Raw genomic sequence first — 20607 nt, 5'->3', positions numbered from 1 at the left:
AGAAAGGAAGGTCCCCCACCCCCTTTCAAAACCGCTTCCTTCTGTCTCTTCACCTCTAGGAAATCTCGGGGCTTTGCTCTATCGCAAGTGCTCGCCAGGGTGATTTCTGATCACCCCAACCCCGAAGTGCTGGCGTCCGAATGCATTTTCGTCTGCTGTGCAAAGAAGAGCCATGAACTTAAAAACCCTCAAGACGGATTTTTAATCCTGCCTGGTAGGCAAGGAAAACCCTCCATCCCCCCGCCACCGGCCACCCCTCTCCCGAGACTCTGCAGTCGCCGAGGTGCTCAGAGCCGGTATGTAAGCATTGGCTTTGGAGTCTCTTGTCTTAATTTGGGGGTTTGGGCTGTCGGGAAGATAAAGGGTCGAAGCAGTGGAACGGATAACCAGCCTGGTATTAGGTAAAGCTCTACAATCCAGCAGAACCCGGTAATTGCTAATTTGGACGTGGCTTAAACAAAAAAGATTTCTTTTTAGGATGAAAGGGTAGGGCTCCCTGTGGTCTTTTTTTTGGGCGGGGGGGGTTTTTTTTTGTGCGCGCGTGTCAGTGTGCCCCTTCCAAGAAATGCCCAGTGTGCACCCTATGCACAAGCAGAACCCATTCAGCACCAGCCCGGGGTGGGAGGAGGCACTGCTGCTGGAAGCGATGGGCAGAGCGAGACAGACGTGTCAGCAGCAATGCAGATGGGGCTGGGGGCCGCACTCGCTGGCGAGTTAAGTGGGGATGGTGTTCCTGCGTGTGTGTGCGTGTGCATTGCTATGTGGTACCGCTTCTCCCTCGCTGCCTCCTGCCTTTCCACTTCCCTCCTTCGCTTCCTCCCTCCCGCCCTCTCTCCGCTTCCATTCAGCCTGGCTTTCCCACCTCTCATCCATGCCTGTCCCAGGAATGGTATAGCCAGACCTTTTCTGAATTATTTATAGACCGGTGCCAGCTGTTTTCAATTCCTCTCGTGTGCACTCTGTGGGAAATGCGGGGTTTCCAACCCCGTTTTCCTGAAAACGAATTGATATCTTTTTCAGAATGCATTTTTCTCACCCTCCGGGGCATCCTGGAATAAAACCCTCTAACAGCCTCTTTTTCCCCCTTAGGAAGGGGACGCTTTGGGAATGACCATGCTCCGAGGAGGGACAGAGCTGGCCCCCAGCTTCTCTACACACAGCCTCCTCCACTAACGCTCCAAAAATCAAAAAAACCATAATTGCCAGAGGAATCATTAAAAAAAACAATAGTCCAGCCACCAACCTCACATGCAAAGGGAATAATTACTCTGGATTCTGCATCGTGAGCTGCTCTCCATCCACTGACTTACCTTTGAATTCAATCCTTTTTTTTTCTTTGAATTTGCATCTCTTCAAGACACAAGATTTCAAACAAAATTCACGATAAATTGGATTTTAAATTACCTTCCTTTCATTTATCCTTCATCTTTCTTATGTGGATATGCAAGCGAGAAGAGGAGCTTGGACATTCCCAACATGCTCACTCCCTTAATCCGGTCGTCTAGAGGTTTGGCTTCTACAAACCCAGGTAAGGCACCTTCTATTGTATTTTCTTCTCACCTGGGGTAAGAGATTCTTTGTTTATCTCTCTTCAAGTCCCTCAAGTGGATTTTTTTTTTGGGGGGGAAGAAAAGGTAACACGACGATAAAATAATGCTGGTCTGGGGAGACAGGCTTATTACAAAGGGGGAAAACTCCCATGTTATTTCTTTTCCTTCCTTATCAAACAGGTTTTGGGTTTTTTTGGAGGCAGTGGGGGTGGATGTCTATAGGAACAGAGGATGTTGAATGGCATAAGGGTTTTTCTTTTCTTCTTCTTTTTTTATGCAGTCACGACTGGGAAACCTGTGTGATTTTCAAGTTAAATGTCATTTTATTCATCCAGTGCTAAAGCTCTGATTTTATGGGAATCTAGAAATCTCCCCCCCCCCCGCTCCCTCCCCAGCTTTCCCCCTTGCCACTTCCATGCTTCTCTCTCTATCTCCTGGCCCTGTCTTCCAGGGCATCCTTTCTGTGCCCTTTAAACATGAAGATAATGACTGAGATCACTGTGGTTATTGCCCCGAAGTCCACTTGCTGTCTAAGGGGTTGACATTAGGCCCAGAGATCCTGGGCGGCCTACTGCAGAGGGGCAGGTCTAGGTGGGGAATCTGGCTGGTCTAAGATCACCTGGAATTGAAGAATGCTGCAGGTTAAGAGGACTTAAATCTGAAGCTTGGAAAGAAGGAATTCTGTCAATATTCTGCTTTTAATTTGTATTTTTTTCCATGTGCTATTATTTTTGAGCTATAAATTTCTCCTTCTGTCTACACATCTATTTATACCCACACATCCTCCAAGCAAACTGTTACTTCCACACTCTTGCAAAATGGCTATCTTGCAGAGTTCTAAAATGCTGTGCATGTGGAAGGGGTGCAGGATTCGACACGTGAGCCTTTGTGTTAAACAAAGAGATGTGCCGTTTGCATGTGTGAGTCTTGTACCCTCAGAACAGAGTTCATACTTTAATTTTTCCTCCTCTCATCATTTTTTATGATATGTGAAATGGGGTTTGGCAGTATTTGCATGAACTTGAAAAGAGAAATAGCAGGAGAAATGGAAAAGACTTAGCTAGTGACTCCTCAGCTAGTCACTCATGTAATCCAAGACAACTCCTGAGGAAATCAGAATATCCATGTGCCGAAGAGCCATGATAGTGAGCTGGCTGTTCCTCTCCTTGGTCCACTGGCCATATATCCCCAAACTCTGAAGGCACCCAAATGTAGCACTCGAGTCGACATAAAGATCCTCAAAATAATGTAGTAGAATCATTAGCATCAATAATCTTTCTTAAAGTATTCTCGCCCACCCCCCAAAAAAATCTTTTTTTTGGTATTTTTTTTATAACAATACTTAGCATTAATCTGAACTACTGAAGGGGTGTCGGGGAAGTAGCGGAAGGTCCTTGTTTCTCAGCATCACAGTAGAAGATAGTTCTTCATTGTCCAAAAAGGATGGATGTGATCCAAATGTGCTACACTCTGCCCCTGGTTTTATTCCTTTGAACCTTGATTGCTTAACCATTAATCTATAACCATGGTGTCATCAGAGTGCGAGGGTGGGACCCCACTTTGAACCATGTTCTTGTCATGTCCACAAATAGCTGAGGTTATCTGATGTGTGCTCACCTTAGAGACACCTGGGCTGGTTCTGCATCTGTTTCTACTCCTTCAAGTGGGAGGATGAACTCTAAAAATTACTTCAAAATAGAATAGAGGTATGGGTGAGAAATGCAGCTCCAGGTGTGTTGATCTCATAGGTGCAGGTGGGCAAGGCGAGGTGGGTATCAAAGGACACATGCCCTCTTCTGCATTCTTGGTGCTGATGACAGTGCTCTGCACTGAGTAGGTCTTTCGTCACGTTAGTTGGTGATGGGGTTGACAGAAGTCCTTTCGACAGGGTCTCAGCCACATTTGCCTTGGTTGTTAATGAGGTGAAGCCAGGTTCTGGGGCAGCATTAGTCAGCCCCAAGACTAGGCAAAGGACAAGAGGTGAAAAGGAGAGGGTGCTGAGGAAGAGGAGGACCAAGAGATGAGAAAGCTACCAAGAGAAAAGAATGGAATTCCTACTGGAAAGGGCTTCTGAGGATCCTAGGAGGAATCCCCACAGGTGGTCTGTACCTTTTCCACACCCAAAGCCATTTTGGGAACCCTGTAGAGAAGGAAGGTGTTCCTGTCCTCCCGAGCAGATTTTGTGTGACTCAGTGGTGTTCTGGGCTGTCTCGGGACCATTGTTCTGTCTTTTTTCCTCATAGCACAAAGAGCTGATTGGGTTCTATTTTGTCTTCTCTCCTTCACACACCCCCTCCCCTACAGTGTGGGTTACAAGGAGAAGAGATGTGGTTGCTGGTGGGAGGGATAGAGAGAACATTTAATATTAATTGAGGAACTTTCAAGATGTACAATTAAGAAAAAAATTAATGGGAAATAAAGATTTCCCAGGAAAGCACGGTTGAGGAGGTTAGGTTGGTGATTTCAAGGAAATCAGAACAGCATGGTTGTCTTCTATCTCCGTGTTTCAGGTGTAGCAAAGCAGGATGGACCAGTGAACACAGAACAGCATGGCCTCTGAGAGGTAGATGTTAGCATGCAAAGAGAGGGCAGGATGTGTACCCCTGGATTGTGTCATTTCTTCTCTCCTTTGGTTCCATCCCTAGGAAGCCTGCCTGTCTGAAAAGTCTTGCTTTGCCACGATATGTGTGTAATTTATGACAGAGGTGAATGTAGGCAAGAAGAATAATAAGGAAACAAAATGACAGAAGAGGAAAAGGAGGAAAAAATTGTCTCTAGTCACTACTTTGCACACCCAGTGCCTTTCTATTTAGGCTGAGTGAGAAGAGCGACTTCCTCTGGTGAAGGGAGGAACAGCAGGCACCTTGATTGTGTATTCTTGCTTCACCTCCAGAAAGATGGCTTCAGACTGACCATCTTCCTTGACCTTCATGTACACCCACCCAGCCTTGTGTGTGGAGAGACAATGGGCACCTGGGAGGTGGAAACGTGAACTGGAATTGGTTGGTGGGATGAGTGGCTCTTGATAGGGAGAAAGGACCCAGCTGATCCAGCCCTTGGCCACATCCCCGTAAACTTGGAGAACATTCTCCCATCTCCTCCATGGATATGATGAATTCAGGATGCAGGATTCCCCACTTCACCCCCTATTTTCTTGTTTAAAAACATAAAAATGAAGGTGACATGTCCACTACTACTAACAGGTCAAAGCAAAAATTTCATTAATATTTATGGACTATGAAATACAGAAGGAGTCAGGAGAAAGGAACCATAGCAAACAAATCTGCCTATAGAAGCCAGGGACCAGGAGGGAGCCAGGGTGAAACGTGATTTAAAGGTTGGAAAACTATTGTTCTGAATGATAGTCTTCTCTCCTTAACAGTGAAGCCTGGGGCTGACAGAACACTTCACCTCCTGTAACTTGCTGGGGTCAGGAGTGAACAAGCTCCTTTTCCTCACTACTGCCCTACACCCTCCTTAAGCATTCTAGAAATTTCGTTCTTTCCGTCAACTACATTTCCAGTCTCTGGCACTGTGCATACAATCGGATCTCTGTAGATAAGATAGATCAAAAGAGTTACTGGTCTAATGAATTGTTTGCATTTATTAAAGAGCATCCCCTCTTTGCAACCACAAGAAGTCTCCAGGGAGAGTAGATTAGCGGTTGAATTGATATTGTCTTTTGGAGGGACGCAGAGCATAGAAGAACCGATGAGGGAGCAAGCATCACTCAAAGGAGGCAGGTTTCTGAGCTTTACCTGTGGCTGTCCATGGTATGTCTGCCGCCATTACACAAGATTCATTAGGTGGATGTGGTCTTGGGGTCCTGTGAACCCAAGAGAGGTGTGTTCAGGAACCTTTGGTTGGTTCCTTGTTACTCTCCAACTACGTTATTTCTGTCTTTTCACTTTCTAGTACTTTCAGCTGAAATTGTCAGAGAAGGGACCTAGACAGAGCATATGCTGATCCCTTGTTGAAATCCTCCCTGACTGCCCCACGCAGAATAATTGCTCTGCCTTCTGTGCACCGCCAGCACCTGTTTGCAGTTAATAGTACACATTATCCTAATTTTGTTAACATGCCCTGTTTCTTTAAGAAGTTTGTGAGCCCCTCAAGGTCAGGTATGGAAGTGTTATCAGTTGGAATCATTGCACAGTGACTGGCACATAAAAAGATAGTTAAAATATTAAACGAATGGATAAATATTAAATTAGTAGATGATGCTATTTGTTGTTTGTTCTCATCGGTACAGGAACAATTTGAAGTTATGATGCTAGATGAGATCAACAATTTCAGAGCTCTGTGACCTGTTAGAAAGCGTGTATTCTGACCTTCTCATTTAATAGATGAAGAAGTCGAGATTCAGGGACATCGAGTTTTCTGCTTATGGTTGTGTAGCTGCTTAGTGTCAGCACTATGTGCACCACATAATTGACTACAGTGACGTGTGGAGGTTCTCCATGGATTTCAAATACCTGCATTAGCACTTCTCAAATTTGATTGTCTATAGGAGTCACCTGGGGACCTTGTGAAACTGTACATTCTGATTCAGGTGGTCTGACGTGGTACCCAAGATTCTGCATTTCTGGCAATCTCCCAGGTGGCTGGACTATGCATCACGGGCCTATATCATTCCTGCACCTAATTCCATATCATGCTTAACATTGGCAGTTCCACATATATATTTTACTTTTGGGACTTCCAGCATTTTCTGCTTTGTTCTTACAAGTAAAAAGAGAAAAATCAGAAAGGAACCTATGTATTTAGGTTCACCCATCTCCTCTCTATGATCACTCCCCACCATGTCCATCTTTTGCCTCTTTCCCGTCCATCCTCTCATTCTTATTCTGGCCCTTCTCATAACTGATGATTTCCTCCTACGTCTGGGCTTATCTATTTATTATCTCTTAGTTTCTTTTCTTTTACATTATCTCTTTTTTAAACTTTATTTTATGTCTTTTTTCTGTTCAATTATTTAACAAATGTTTATTAAGAACCAATATTTGCCAAAGACTGTGTTATGAAAAAGAATTAGCTCTGGTCTGTACTTGGCGGCAGCTCATGATTTAATGAGGGAGGTGTGGAAACCGGGGAGAATGAGGTGGGCTTCATAGTAGGGTTGACAGTTAGTTTATCTTAAGAATAAATGTGAATTTTGCAGATAGAGAGAATGGTCATTTCAGGAGGACAGAGAGCAGGGGAGAGGTGTGCTGGTCTCCCTTGCTTCCTTTAACTTGGGGAGAAGAGTGACACGGGAAAGCACAGGTTCCTTTAGTAGGAATTTCAGATTCCAGATGCTGAGGCAGAGAATAAAGTCAGGGTCTTCTTAAAAGGAGAGGGAAGAGGCTCTGATTTCTGCCTTAGCTTTAGTGATGCTACCCTTAATGACTCCTCGCCCTGTTTATTAGGCTTGCCTCTAGAATGAACAAATGACACAGTTTTTATTTTAGACCACTGGATTGCTACTGACTTTGTTGATGGGTATTAGAAAGAAAGGGACAGCTGCTACTGGGTATGTAGCCAAGGAGAGAGCTGGATCCTAGCCCAAGCCAAGCTACTCAGAATGAAGGACCAGCTTAGCCCCATGTGTTTCTAGAGTGGCGAGCCACTCAGACCCTCGCTGCTTTTTTATTTAATGGTAAGGGGAGTGACAGAAGAAGAGGGGCTCAATTATTCCCAGGGAATTCACAGAATCCTTCCTGGTAGCCTTTTTTATAGATGGCCTGATGTTTCAGAAGTATTCTTCATGGAGATGCCCAAGTGTAGAGATGATGAAAAGAAAGCATAACCACTACTTGATTAAACGGTAGCCTTGGTGCCTAAGGGAAGAAGGGTTTGAAATCCATGTTCCTCTAAATGTTATTTGTATCATTTTCTGCTCTCCATCCTTCCCCCTTCCCCCTATACTTTTACCATTTCTCTGCACACTGTGGTTTATATTCATTTTATTAGCAAAAGGAACCTAAGTTTGGCCTGAAGACTTTTTAAAGATCCACATATATGAAGAGAGTATCTTGGGTATTAAGGTATGTGGATTAGCAAACACCACCACTGGCTGACTTGAAGGACATTTATTCCAAGGTAATGTTAGGGGAAGGGTGGCGGAGGCATAGGGACAAGGCTGTGCCTAGAGGTTGAGCAGAAGGGAGAGAAGGAGGAGCAAAGCCAGACCTGAGGGAGTGGCAGACCTGGAAAGAGAGAGAGGCTATAGGCTTTGACCCTGCTTGGAACCCATTTTTGTAAGCAGTAGACAGCTTCCTAAATGAGGACAATTTAAGGTTTAGACCTATTAACTCACCTGACTCCTAAAAGCCAAACTGTGCTCTCCACGTGCCATCCTCCACGAGTTCGCTTGTTGCCTCACTCAGAGCACGCATTTCCTTCTTCAGGAAGAAATTTGGGTTTAAATTTCTCATTAATCTTTATTTAAGATTGTATAAAGCCCCTATCAGGGCTTCAACTGGTTAGAATTTCTTAGGAAATTGCATCTTATTATTATTTTTGGGTGAGAGTTTGGACCTAAAAACAGTGGCTGGATGAAAGCACCACTTTGTTAAAGGAGGGGAGGAGAGTCTGAGAAGAAACCTGAAGCTTAGGTGATGCCACAGTCCTTTCCCCAAAGGTAATTGTACTCTGAAAATGCCGAGAGGTTCTGAAGCAAAGCTCCCACCTTCTGGGGGTCTTAGATTGGTCACTCAGCTATCATGGTAACTTGTGTCTTTGGGTTATAGATCATTGTATTCTGTGCGCATCCAAATACAGAACACATGCACCCCACACACTATGGATGTGTGTGGATGTGGATGTTTGTGCAGTGACTTACCTACCAAGTACAGTAGCCAGAAGTAATCTTAAATGCATTAAATGTGTTTGTACAATTTAAGTACAGTAATACATGTGGTGTGTGTGTGTGTGTGTGTGAGAGAGAGAGAGAGAGAGAGGATAATAAGAATATCAATGCTGCCCTGACCCAGTTTGGCTCAGTGGATAGAGCATTGGCCTGCGAACTGAAGGGTCCCAGGTTCGATTCCAGTCAAGGGCATGCACCTTGGTTGCAGGCACATTCCCAGTAGGGAGTGTGCAGGAGGCAGCTGATCAATGTTTCTCTCTCATCGATGTTTCCAACTCTCTATCCCTCTCCCTTCCTCTCTGTAAAAAAAATCAATAAAATATATTTTAAAAAAAAGAATATCAATGCTGACAGGCACCTTGAAGATTATTCTCTTTCACAAACATCATTTGAAAGCTGCAAAAACAGTTCTGAGCTTAGCCACATGGTCTAAATCTACATACATGTGTCAGAGCCACGTCCACAGAATCTCCCAGCCACAGCCCTGCCCCACGAGTGCCGGTGGAATGCATGTCCCTGACATCAGCCAGGATGGGTGTGTGCTCCTCCACCTGTCTTCAGAGCCCAGGCTACTCCCTTGACATGGAATGTGTCTTTAACAATGTTCGGTTTTCCAGGGTAGCCAGGAGCTGCCTCGCTGATAATGGAGGAGGTGGTGGTCTGGTCTTGGCAGTCAGAGGCTTCTTTGTCTCTGCTTGTGTTATTTTACCTTGTGACCATGTGACCATGGATGGCGGCCTTGATTTCCTCATTTCTGAGACAGGCAGGTGAAAGAGTGCTCCTTCCCCAAGGTCAGTGACAGAAATCACCTGCAGAACTTCAGCAAAAATACACGCCCCCGCTAAACGACAGCAGCAACAACTAAAACAATGACGTCTTTGCCCAGGCTGTACCCCAAACAGTTAAATTAAAACCTCTCGGGGAGGGATCCAGGCAGTGGTCATTTAGAAATTCCCCGGGGGATTCTAATATGCGGCCATATTCAAGAACTGCTGGGCAAGATGATTGACAAGGCACCTATTAGCCCTTAAACATCATGCAGTCCTAGCATTTGAACATGTAGAGCAAGACCCTCTCACTGTTAAACTGTTACATGACTAACAGTGGGTCCCTGCGCGGGAGGTCAGAAGGGATTGGAATATGAGGGGATTCAGTGGATGGAGTGCACACAAGATTGGAACCGGTGTTGAATGAAGAGCAGAGCTGAGCTTGCCCTGTTCCTGAGCTCCATCAACACTCACATAGGCCTAGTGTTGAAGGTTAGGAAAATTAGGGACTCCTTTCCTTGACAGCCTGGAGACAGGCGTGGCTATGAAACAGGGCGAGTAGCCCTCCGTTCTGCAAACATCCTCTGTTCTACTTAGTCTTTCCTGAGGGCACCCATTTCTTGTTTTGGAGAGGAAGCCTCATTTCACCCCTTTGTAATACTGAAAATGTAGGAAGACTATTAATAAATGGGGCTGGTAAGTAGACCCTGATTGACTGGTGAGGGGTGTGGATGGTGCAATTATCTTACTGCTGGTAGGGATTCACTAACCATGTTACCCTCCCTCTCAGTGCCTGAGGTGGAATATTAAAGGCTCGAAGAGGAGGAAGAGGGTAGGAGGCATTAAGCTTCGTTCTTTTCTGACTGTAACTTTAATCACTGATTATTAGGCCGGCCGGGTTAGTCGTTTTCTCATATCCTTCCTTTTTGGCTCCCTCCCTTCCCCATTTTTTAAAATAAACATGAACCCAAATGTACAGAGGTGAGAAAAAAAATCAGAGGTATGGATTTGTGTTCTTTTAAGAAGACAAATCATAAGAAAGTAAAAATACTAGCTCTTTTTTGGACATCTGCTAATAGCAGTTGGAAAAAGGAAAGAAAGGTTATGAGTGTGGTTTGGGCTCTCACTGGTGTTTGGTAGGATATGCAGAGGTGTGAGGCACTAAATATTTAGGAGAAACCTAGGAAGTGTATTGATTGATTTGAGTTTCCAAATATCTCTTAGTTGGCCCCAGAGGAGGAAGAATTGCATAAGAAATCCTACCCTGACCAGATATTGGCACTCTGATTTGGAAGGTTTCCTTGGGTGGGAGAACGTTGACCCCGTGGTTTTTTGAAGAAAAAATACTGGATGTGTTTCCTTAGAGACTGCATATATAAGAGAAGTAATTTGTTTGTTGATTAACTTGTCATTTTTCCACGTGAACAAAATTCATCGTTATGTCACTTTATGTCCTCAGTGCTTAGCAGAACGCTCTCTGCATATGGGCAGTGCTCGGAAAATGCTGGTTGTTGATAAAATGATAATGGAAATGAATGTGCATATAGGATAAACTGGACATATTGATGCCTTTTATATTTCCACTTCCTTGCCATCTAAACACCTCTTTTTTGTTAACCCTCACTGAGGATTTTTTCCATTGATTTTTAGAGAGAGTGAAAGGGGGGGCGAGAGACACACAGAGAGAAACCTTTGTGTGAGAGCGACACAATGATTGGCTGCCTTCTGCACAACTGAGTTATGTGTCCATTGACCGGAATTGAACCTGGAACCCTTCAGTCCATGGTCCAGTGCTCTAACCACTGAGCAACTGGCCAGGGCTAAACACCTACTGATGCTTTGGCTGAATTTTACTAGAGTTGAAGCGGTGTGAGAGTATCTTTAGTGCTAGCTATAGGCTGGCAGGATTAAAATATACCCATTTCTTAGTGTCTCACTTCTTTGAGCTTCATTTTACATTGTGTTCAAAAAGGGTATTTCTTCAAAAGCTCTCATTCATTACTAATTGTGTTTTTCTCATTCCCTTCAAATTCCTTGTAAATACTGGTCATTCCTCAAGGTCCATTCATCTCAAAGACTGTCTCACCCACAAAGTCTTGCTTGATCTTTTCAAGCAGAAATAAGCCCCCTCAAGTTATTCGTCCATATACTGTTTTCACTTTACCTTTGTAGCACTTCCCTGATGCTGGCTTTTGGGACAGATTCTTTAAGGGCTTTTATCTTGTATTCCCCAATCACCTTCACTGGGCTGTGCTTTTTGAAATAAATAGGATAATGATTACTCACCTTCTCAACCTCTCCTTTTTATTGTGTACCTATTTATAATGATGCTTTGACTCAACCTCTCCTTTTTATTGTGTACCTATTTATAATGATGCTTTGATTTCAACATAAAACTCAAGGTTGACTCTAAATGTATGAATGGTCACCATAGCAGGGAATCTAGTTTATTGATAAATCTGCATTTATACAGCTGAGACAGGAGTTAGGGAAGGGAGTGAGAAAGTCCTGCAATTATGTAGCCAGAATTTGTAGATCGCTTTAGAAATGAATTGTGGCATAAAAATACTAAGAATTATTGTTGTCAATACAAATATAATAGTTATCAAAAAGGAATTGCTTTGCTTTTGCTTATTGAAATTGGACCTTGAAGTGGCAATAGATATTTATGGTATGCCCACTGTATTTTGGGTTATGTTAACATATGCTATCTCATTTAATCTTTACCACAAGGCTGGCGTTATTATTTTGTTTCTCAGATGAACAGAGTAAGAATTAGAGAGCTCAAGGTCACACTGGTATAAGCAGTGAGCCAGGATTTCAACTCATGTCCTCTGATTCTAACCCCTGACTCTTTAAACTATACAGAGCCACCTCCATGTAAAGGAAGATAAGGGTTTCTGTGTTATGTAGAGGAACCCATAAACAGCATGTACTTTGAAACTTCAGGAAAAGCGACTTTCCTCCAGATTCCTTTTCTTTGGGCTTTGCTCTTGGCAAAAGATAAACTTCTTTTCAAGTGGAAAAAATGCATGCCTACAAAATGGCAGATTTGGTGACCTTAATTTAATTCAGTGAGACAAAAGGTGAGAAATTCATGGCACTGGCAATCAGCATCTCTTCCATTTCACATGATGGTTAAGGTGTGGGCATCCTCTTTTTTAGCCTATTCCCACCATTCTGTAGACTTCCTCTCCAAACTGAAGACTCCCCTCCCTTTAGGAGGAGACAGTCCTCTTCTCTACTCATCTAATCTTGGCCATTTTGAAGATTATTCATTTTCTTGTACTGCTTTCTTTCTCAAACCCATTTATAAACTACTACTTTGAGTGGAGACTAATGGTTGGAGTAAGAGAATGGTAGTCAGGAATACTGCTTTGGTGTTGGGTTTTATCACTAACAGGAATCATTGTTATTGCTCTAGGTCAGTGATGGCGAACATTTTGAGCTCGGCGTGTCAGCATTTTGAAAAACCCTAACTTAGCTCTGGTGCCGTATCACATATAGACATTTTTTGATATTTGCAACCATAGTAAAACAAAGACTTATATTTTTGATATTTATTTTATATATTTAAATGCCATTTAACAAAGAAAAATCAACCAAAAAAATGAGTTCACGTGTCACCTCTGACACGCGTGTCATAGGTTCGCCATCACTGCTCTAGGTTATACTCGCCTCATTCCAAGAAAAATATGAGGGAGCTAATTTCTTAAAAAATCTTTATCCTTGAAAGTATTACATAGGTCCTTCTTTTCCCCCCATTAACCTCTTTCAGCCTTCTTCCCGCCCCGCCCCCCCCAGGGCCCTCACCATTTCATTGTCTGTGTCCTCCTGTTACGCATATATGCATACAAGTTCATTGGTTGATCTCTTCCCACCCTCCCTTCCCTAGAGGGAGCTAGTTTTATTTCAGATATCTGCATCATCTATTGTCTCATAAAATAAACATCTAATACAATGGTCAAATTTCTGTCTTTAGTTTTCTAAGAAAAGAGACCATCTCTTGGTGCCCCTTAGAGTTCAGGTGCCTTAGCTTTTTCCCATGTGCATATTTTAAAACCACTTTTCAGTAATTTGAAGCAAAGAGAAAGGAGCTGGCCAACGTGCCAGGAAAGCAGGTCCAATCTCAGTGCTGCCTCTGCTCTGTGTGATCCAGGCAAGGTCCGCAACCTTGTGGAACTTACTGCCTCATGTGTACAATCAGGTATTTAGCAGAGACAGTTGTGTTGTGGAACAAATGAGGAAACTTAAAGAGTCCCTCCCGAAACGTATGTTTAATATACACACAGACAGCATTATTATTAATAACTCCATCCTGCTCAAAATAACAGGTTTCCAATGGCTGTCAACGCAGGACATCTACTCCCAGTGGGCAAGAGAATCTATATATATATATAAAAGCCTAAGCGATTGTTACGACCAAACGACTGGAACAACCAGAACTACCGGTTGACCAGTCGCTATGATGTGCACTGACCACCAGGGGGCAGACGCTAAATGCAGGAGCTGTCCCTTGGTGGTCAGTGAGCTCCCACTGCCAACCTCCCGCAGCCCCTTCCCCAGGCTGGCTGGTCCCAATTGCCCCAATTGGAACCTCTTGCAGCCCCTCCCCCAGGCTGGCCAACCTCCCGTGGCCCCTTCTTCCCTCTCAACCCCCCCTCCCCCCGCTGGCCCCAATCGTCCTCGATCGGGACTGGGTGAGATACCCCGATCAGCCCTGATTGCCAGCTAGGCTGAGGGACCCCACCCATGCACAACTTCGTGCTTTAGGCCTCTAGTAGAAAATAATTGAAGGGATGACGGGTAGCAAAGTCACCAGGGTTCAGGACGCAGAGCAGCATCCAGGCACTGTGGCCTGTGATTTTTAATCTGTGGTCTGTCTCTCCTTCTCAGGTTCTTTTGTGCAGTATTTATCTAGTTTTCCAGGAGAAAGGAGAGCAAGACTAATCTTTCTAGCTTTATGTATAGAACTATTTTTTCCAGGCTTATCTCATATCTTTACATGATCCAAGAAGAATAGAGATGGAAATGGCATGGCTACCAAGCCAAGGAAAGAATAATGTGAAAGGCTGTTTTGCACCCCAGGCCTTTGCTCTGTCTGTAGGGCCTTCTTCACCTTACTTCTCCTGCTTTATTCCTATGTTGCCTTCAAGATTCAGCTCAGGGATCCTCTGCTCCAGGTTCTCCTGGTCCCACCAGGAGGTCTCCTGGAGGCCCTGCCCTCTTCCTGCTCCCATAGCCCTGGGTTGAAATGACTTTTGTTGTATCTCTGTGCTGCCCACTCCATGATGTGAAAGTTTCAAGGGCAGAAACAGCCTCTGCCCTGGGCTCTGTGTATGCCTAACAGAGTGCTGGCACATGGTGGACATGTAATAAACAGCTGCTGACATGGTCTGTGCACCTGCCAGCCCTGTGGTCAGGGATTTACGTGTATTAATGAATTGAATATCCCAATCACCCTCGGAGGTGTGTAACATTATCACCTATTTTATGGATGAGGATACTGAGGCAATAATAATTATGATGTAATAATAATTACTTCATTTCTGGAGTACTGTATAATTTACCAAGGGCTATCTCGTGTGTTTTCTTCCCAACATGTATTCTAATTACCTAAGGCCCCACTAGGGGGAATTTGGGGCAGAAACTATTATCCCTTTTTTACAGATGAAGAAATTGAGGTACAGATAACTTGAATGATTGCCAAAAATTGTATAGTCAAGAAGAAGAAAGAGATGGAACTCAATCATAGCTTTTCTGAATCTCAAGTCCAGACTCTTTTTTATTTGCCTCTGCTTTGAGAGAGCTTAGAAGTGCAGTTTATATTGCTGGAGAAAGCTTAGAGGAAGCCTTAATTGATAAAGAATTTACTCCAAAAATGCATTTGGTGGGCAGGTGAGCATATTTAGAAATAGTAAAGGTTGTGAAACCTGAAAAGGCAAGGTCAACATATTATGCAAAAGATATAAAGGTTTTGGGCAATAGGATTATTATTATTTTACTTCTCCATATTTCTTTTTACATTCCTATATTTTCACAATAAATTGCCTTATTTTCATATTCAGAAAAGGCGAAGTAAGAAATAAAAAAAGAACTTTAATTATGCCAGGAATTAGATAAAGGTGAAAGGGTTAAAGTTATCTCCATAAGGAGCTCAAGGTGTCTCCTTACTTTCGTAGAAATATAACCGAGAACCGATTACTAACATACAGTTACATGTGTGTGTGTTTGTGGGTACATGTACCTATGTATCTATGTGTGTGTATAATCTGCTTCTAGCATAGGTTAGGGAACACAAAACCAAGTTAACATTGGAGAGGTTTTTGAAACATTCCTTAGGAAGAGTAGAATACATAACCTCAGTCCTAATGACAGATTCTAAAATGCCTTCAACATGGAAGTGGGTGCTGCTGGGCCAAAGGCTGCCATTTCAGGGAATCACAGAGGACTGGAAAGAAATCCGAGGGCCAGCTAATAACCTTTTCTAAAAAGAGATGATGGCTAGAAATTACAAACTCATAAGCATAAGTGTTAAGTTGGAAAAAAATATTGAGCCTAATAGTCAGTTACCGACCCCTTGAAGAGACCAGGGCATAGAAACTGTCAAAATGGCTTTTAGGAGAACAAACCCTATTAGATCTGTGGTTTTGGGAGGAGGACAGGCTTGGCAGGCTGTAGAGAACCAATATATGTAATTAAGAAAAAAGTGATGTAAGTTTTAGATCTGACTTCTGAGATTCTACCTTTTAAATGGGAAAATGGTGGGTTAAATAGCAGGTGCTCAAAACAGAATGGTGGGCAGTGGCTGCCCGCAAGGATGATGACACTGAAGTGTGATTGATTCCTGGGGGGTGGGTGGGCTGGGTGGAGGGGACTTGAACTCAGCGTCCACTAATCCACAAGGTAGGCACAGTGAGGGACTATGCCTGCCTCTCATCGAAGGGGAGAAGGGCTGGCTACTGGCTGAGGGGTGAGGAGCTGTTCTGCCAGAGTTGGCTTTGCAGATGTGGGACAGGAGAACAGCCCAGTTTGCAGCACCCGCAGGCCATGCTGCCACCCCTCCCACCCCGAGTCCCTTCCTAAAATGTGTGCTCACATTTATGCAAATTCCCAAAATCCCACCCAAAGCATTACAAGGCTTAGGATCTCTGAAGCCCATCCATGGATGTCAGGTTAAGATCCCTTACACTAGACCATGTGTCTAGGGCACACCCTGGCCATCTTTCTCCCGTTATTTGTCTCTGAAAGGTGGGGGCCACGGGGTGGAATTTTCCTTGGTATCCAAACTCCTTCATTCTTCCAGCATTAGCCAGCCCTCTGGTTTCACTTACAGAATGTGTATGAAGGCTTGCTGGGGCTTGCAGGGCTCTGGGACCTCTTTGCTGTGGAATTAGGCATAATGTTTGTCCTCCAAGAGCCAGCAGACCAGGAGCTGAAACGTGGGCATAAAAGGCTGGAGAAGGAGGCAGACTGGGAGTGACCTTAAGGTGGTCTATACCCAGTGCTGGAGGCACACTGGCCATCTGGCCTGGATGTGAGCTGGAGCCAGCCAGCTCAGCTGCTCGGGAGGGGGGAGATTCAAGTGCTTTAAAGGGGTGGATGTAATTCAGATGAAACTGGCATAAGAGAACATTCCTTTTGTTACTTTCTCTACAATGCCCATTCTCTCCCAATCTACCCCAGCTGATTCCTTGACTCTTGACTAAGGCCCTGAGAACAAATTCTAGCTGATATGAATTTTCCTATGGGACCCCAGAGAGAGAATTTCTTACATTTCCATTAGGATCCCCCTCCTCTTCCCAAAGAGTGGGCAGTGGTGGAGAGGATCTTTTTGGGTCACCTCCTTACCCTTCTCACAATGGGAGCTTGGTGTCTACTTTCTGCTGGGTGTCAGGCCAAGCCTTTCCAGGGTGCCCAGGTCCCAGCTTCCTTGGATTTCTAGGCTGGAACTGCTGTGGCTTTTAAGCCAAAGCAAATCTAGATTTTGAATGGCGTCAGTCTGGAAATACAGACGGAAGCCCAGTGCCACCACCCACAGGAACAGCCAAGTCTTGGATGTCAAAGAGACTTGAGTTCAGAATCCCAAGTTTGCTGCTTGCCCCCAATAACCTTGGGTAAGGCATCTTATGCTTTGGCCCTCAGCTTTCCTCTTCTGGAAAATGCATGTTGTGTGAAAGTCAGATGAGGTAAAGTATATAAAGTGCCTGGAACATAGCTCCCTTACCTCTCCCATCCACATCCTGAGAGCAATGCTGGTGAGTTCTTGGAAGGTCAGGAGAAAGAAAAAGTGATGGTCCCTGCTGGCTGTCTCCATCTTCTGTTGCTTCCGCATAAATGCCCACCCCACCCTATTCCTCAGCAATCCGTCACCATGGCTGTAGTGTGAAGGGGAGAAGAAATACAGGAGCTGCATATGTTTGTGTCTGCCTGTGATGGAGACAAAGTGAAGGGTATGAAACCCAGTGGCCCAGGATGATTTCAGGGGATGGGGAGTGTTTTGAAATAAGTCCCCAAATGACGTATGTCTAGGGGGCTAAGAGCCTTGTGTTATTAGAGACAAGGGCAGTAGCAAAGAAAAGGGAGAGAGCGAGAAAGAGAAATTGATGAAGACAGTCAAGTGCCTTACCCAGGACTCAACTTGTCAAGTTCTTTGGCTTTCCTCCACTTTGTATGGTGGAGGAAAATAGCTGGGAGGGGGAGAAAAAGGCAGCGGGAGGGTGGAAAGGAAAGGGTAGTGGGAGAGTGGGCTGTCAGGAGGTTTCCACCTCCGGGAGAATGGGGAGCAGATAGTGCTAACAGAGAGTCTGTCTAACGTGGTCCAGGGAGGGGTTGGCCCATCCACCTTCCCCGCCTGCCTGACACAGAGCCATCACTAGTTCTGACACACTTCTGAGAGCCACAGTTGCTCTGCCGCCCTGGGAAGTTCTGTCTGGACTCCGGGGAGTGTTTGCAACCTCTCTGTGGAAGGCAGCCTGCCCGCTGGCTGGCCAGCCCGTCCCGGCTTACGTGGGTGTCACAGTCCCTGTAATAACCCTGTCCACCGCCCGGCAGATATGTTCTGTTGGTAACTTGCTCTGTGTACATCTCTGTCTGGTTCCTGACTCTAAATGGTGGCAAACAGACATTTTGGGAAGGAATTAAGCATTACGAGTTCACAGAATGTCAAGCATTGACATGGCAAATAGAAATTAATTTTGAATTTACCTGGATTTTATGCCATTCGTACCATGGTGCCTACCAGCAGCAATTTGGGGTTAATTTTGTAGAGAATGAATGCGGCGTGCTAACATCCGATTTTAAGAACTGCAGGCTGGTGGGATATGTGGTTTTTGTGGGAAGGCTTCCATTTCTGTCGAAGAAGGGATGGGCTCTACTTAGGGCCCGGGGTCCTGATGTCCCTTTGCTGTGGAAATCGGGTGGGAACGAGGTGGGTGTGGAGGCAAGGAGAGCCTCCCTCTGCTCCCGCGGGTTCCTCGGTGCAGTTGGGCTCCAGCCCAGATGCAGCTGGAGGACGAAGCCGCTGCCAAGAAAAGCCGTGCTCCCTGCTGCTCACTGTGAGGAAGAGCCAGCTCGGCGCACGTGTGTGTGCCTGTGTGTGTTTTGTGTGTGCATAAGAGAGAGAAAGCGACAGAGAACATGAGAATGTGAATGAGACACCATGCCTTTGCAGAGTGCAGGGAACTGGAGAGAATGTTCAAAGGGCACTGATCGTGCTTCACTGCTCGGTACCAGCCGATTTGAAATGCTGCCAGGTGGTTCTCACGTACCGCCAGGCTCCAGCGCTGCTATTCCAGACCCTCTGCCCCGCCGGCCCTCCCACACCTGCTCCTTTGTCTCATGGCACAGAGTATGCTTCACTGCTGGCCATGCTGCTCCCAGCAGCCACTCGAAGAGAGGAAGGCAGCCCCCGGTTTCTTGAGACTCCTGGCCATTCTTGTGTGCCTACCAATGGACCCGTGTTTCTAGAAGACATGGCAGATTGATTAAATAAATGCTCTTAACCCTGTAATTTTAAGCACACAGCTCCTCATGCTGTGGAAATAACGGTTCTTAGGTTTTTCATTGTGAGTGGATTATTCAGATTGCCCAGAGGGAAAGAACTTTCTCTAATTTTAATATAACAAGTGTTTACTTAGCTATTCAGTTAAAATAGTCAACATTTTCACCCTTTATTCCATTTTCTACGATATTTTAAAATATGCACTAAAGAAACTTTTTAATATGCTGGGATCATGAGTTCTTGTGAATTTCCATTGTACATCAACTACTTCCCAGAGAAAATACACCCTTCACTTTGTCTGCACTAACTTCCATTCAGATCACCAGCAACTTTCCTTCCCCAAATGATTATGGTGTCTTTCTCAGCCTCTCCCCTGAAGACCTGACTCGCCCTCCTGGGACCTCCAGGCTTTGCTTCCTCTGCTTCCTTTAGATCATGGACCCTTGACCTGTTGACATGGAATCCCTTGTTGCCTCCCTCCCCTCCCTGCTCTGCTGCTTTATGTTTCATCACATTCTAATTTAATTTCTCCATCACTGGCCCATCAACTTATGGTCACATCTGCTTTTCTGTTCTGTCACTCCTGCTCCTAGGGCAGATGAAGAATGTCCCAAAAGGGAGCTCAGGTGGTCTGCTTTAGCTTCCCTCCTTCCAGAATGGCATCATCGCCAAAAGACCGGGTGACTAGCCTTTGCTAAGGGTCCCCAGAATTCCTGCTTGCCCATTTTTTTAGATATTGCCTCCCTGAGCCAATGCATTTTCTCCTCCGCATTTCGGCTCACAGTTGATGCTCTCATTACACTTGCCTAAGAAAATCAACACTCTCTGATGTCAATGTTCATAACCATTCTTTTTTCTATATAAACATTCATTGTTTGCTGGAAACTTCAGAGGGACCTTTGTTTCATCTTCCACAATGCTGACAGCCTTTGTTTCGGACCCAGTTATCTTTTCATGAGGCGTTGTGCTGTCACTCTTGAGGCCTTTCGCCTTTCCTGACATCATGAGCTCTGTCTTCCTACCGCCTCTTCGCTGCTGCTTTCAGTGTGGTCATAACCCAGCCCACCCCTCTTTCTGCGGTCCCTGTTTTCTGGCTGGTACCAGCATTCTCCCAGTGCCTCAGACCTGGCATTCAGGATCTTGTACATCTTCCTGATCCTCTCTCCCAGTCCCTGGAGGATTCCATGGGATCATATACAAAATGACTTTTGCATATGATTCCACCTTCCCACAAAGTGTCAGTATTGCCTCTTGGTAAATATTACCAACCCCGGAGCCAGACTGCCCAAAGGTGTCAGTTCCTAGAGGGGACGTTTGAAAAACCACAGACCACTCAGAGTCTTGGTTTCCTGCTTTGTATAATGGGGATAATAATAGTACAGCTGGTTCAAAATGTTCTTCTGAGGCTTAATGAATGAATGCCGACGAAATCCTTAG

The 20607-nt window shown here is 44.8% G+C and overlaps 1 protein-coding gene across 2 annotated transcripts in view; it reads left to right on the top strand.

Moving 5' to 3' along the window:
* Positions 1-38: 38 nt before the first annotated feature.
* The window catches only part of GRIN2B (glutamate ionotropic receptor NMDA type subunit 2B), a 416163-nt gene continuing 395594 nt past the window's right edge, over positions 39-20607 (top strand). The window contains exons 1-2 of one of the 2 annotated variants that reach the window (XM_015570169.1): positions 39-296; positions 1090-1528. The gene's annotated coding sequence lies outside the window, so the exon portion shown is untranslated. Of the gene's footprint in view, positions 301-1089; positions 1529-20607 lie in introns of both variants that reach the window. The other variant, XM_015570170.1, reaches the window with a different exon arrangement.

Source organism: Myotis davidii, unplaced genomic scaffold, assembly GCF_000327345.1.
Source record: "Myotis davidii unplaced genomic scaffold, ASM32734v1 scaffold205, whole genome shotgun sequence".
In the NCBI taxonomy this organism is placed as follows: Eukaryota; Metazoa; Chordata; class Mammalia; order Chiroptera; family Vespertilionidae; genus Myotis; species Myotis davidii.
The sequence above is the reverse complement of the archived record's forward strand: the minus strand, read 5'-3'. Positions and strand labels throughout refer to the sequence as shown.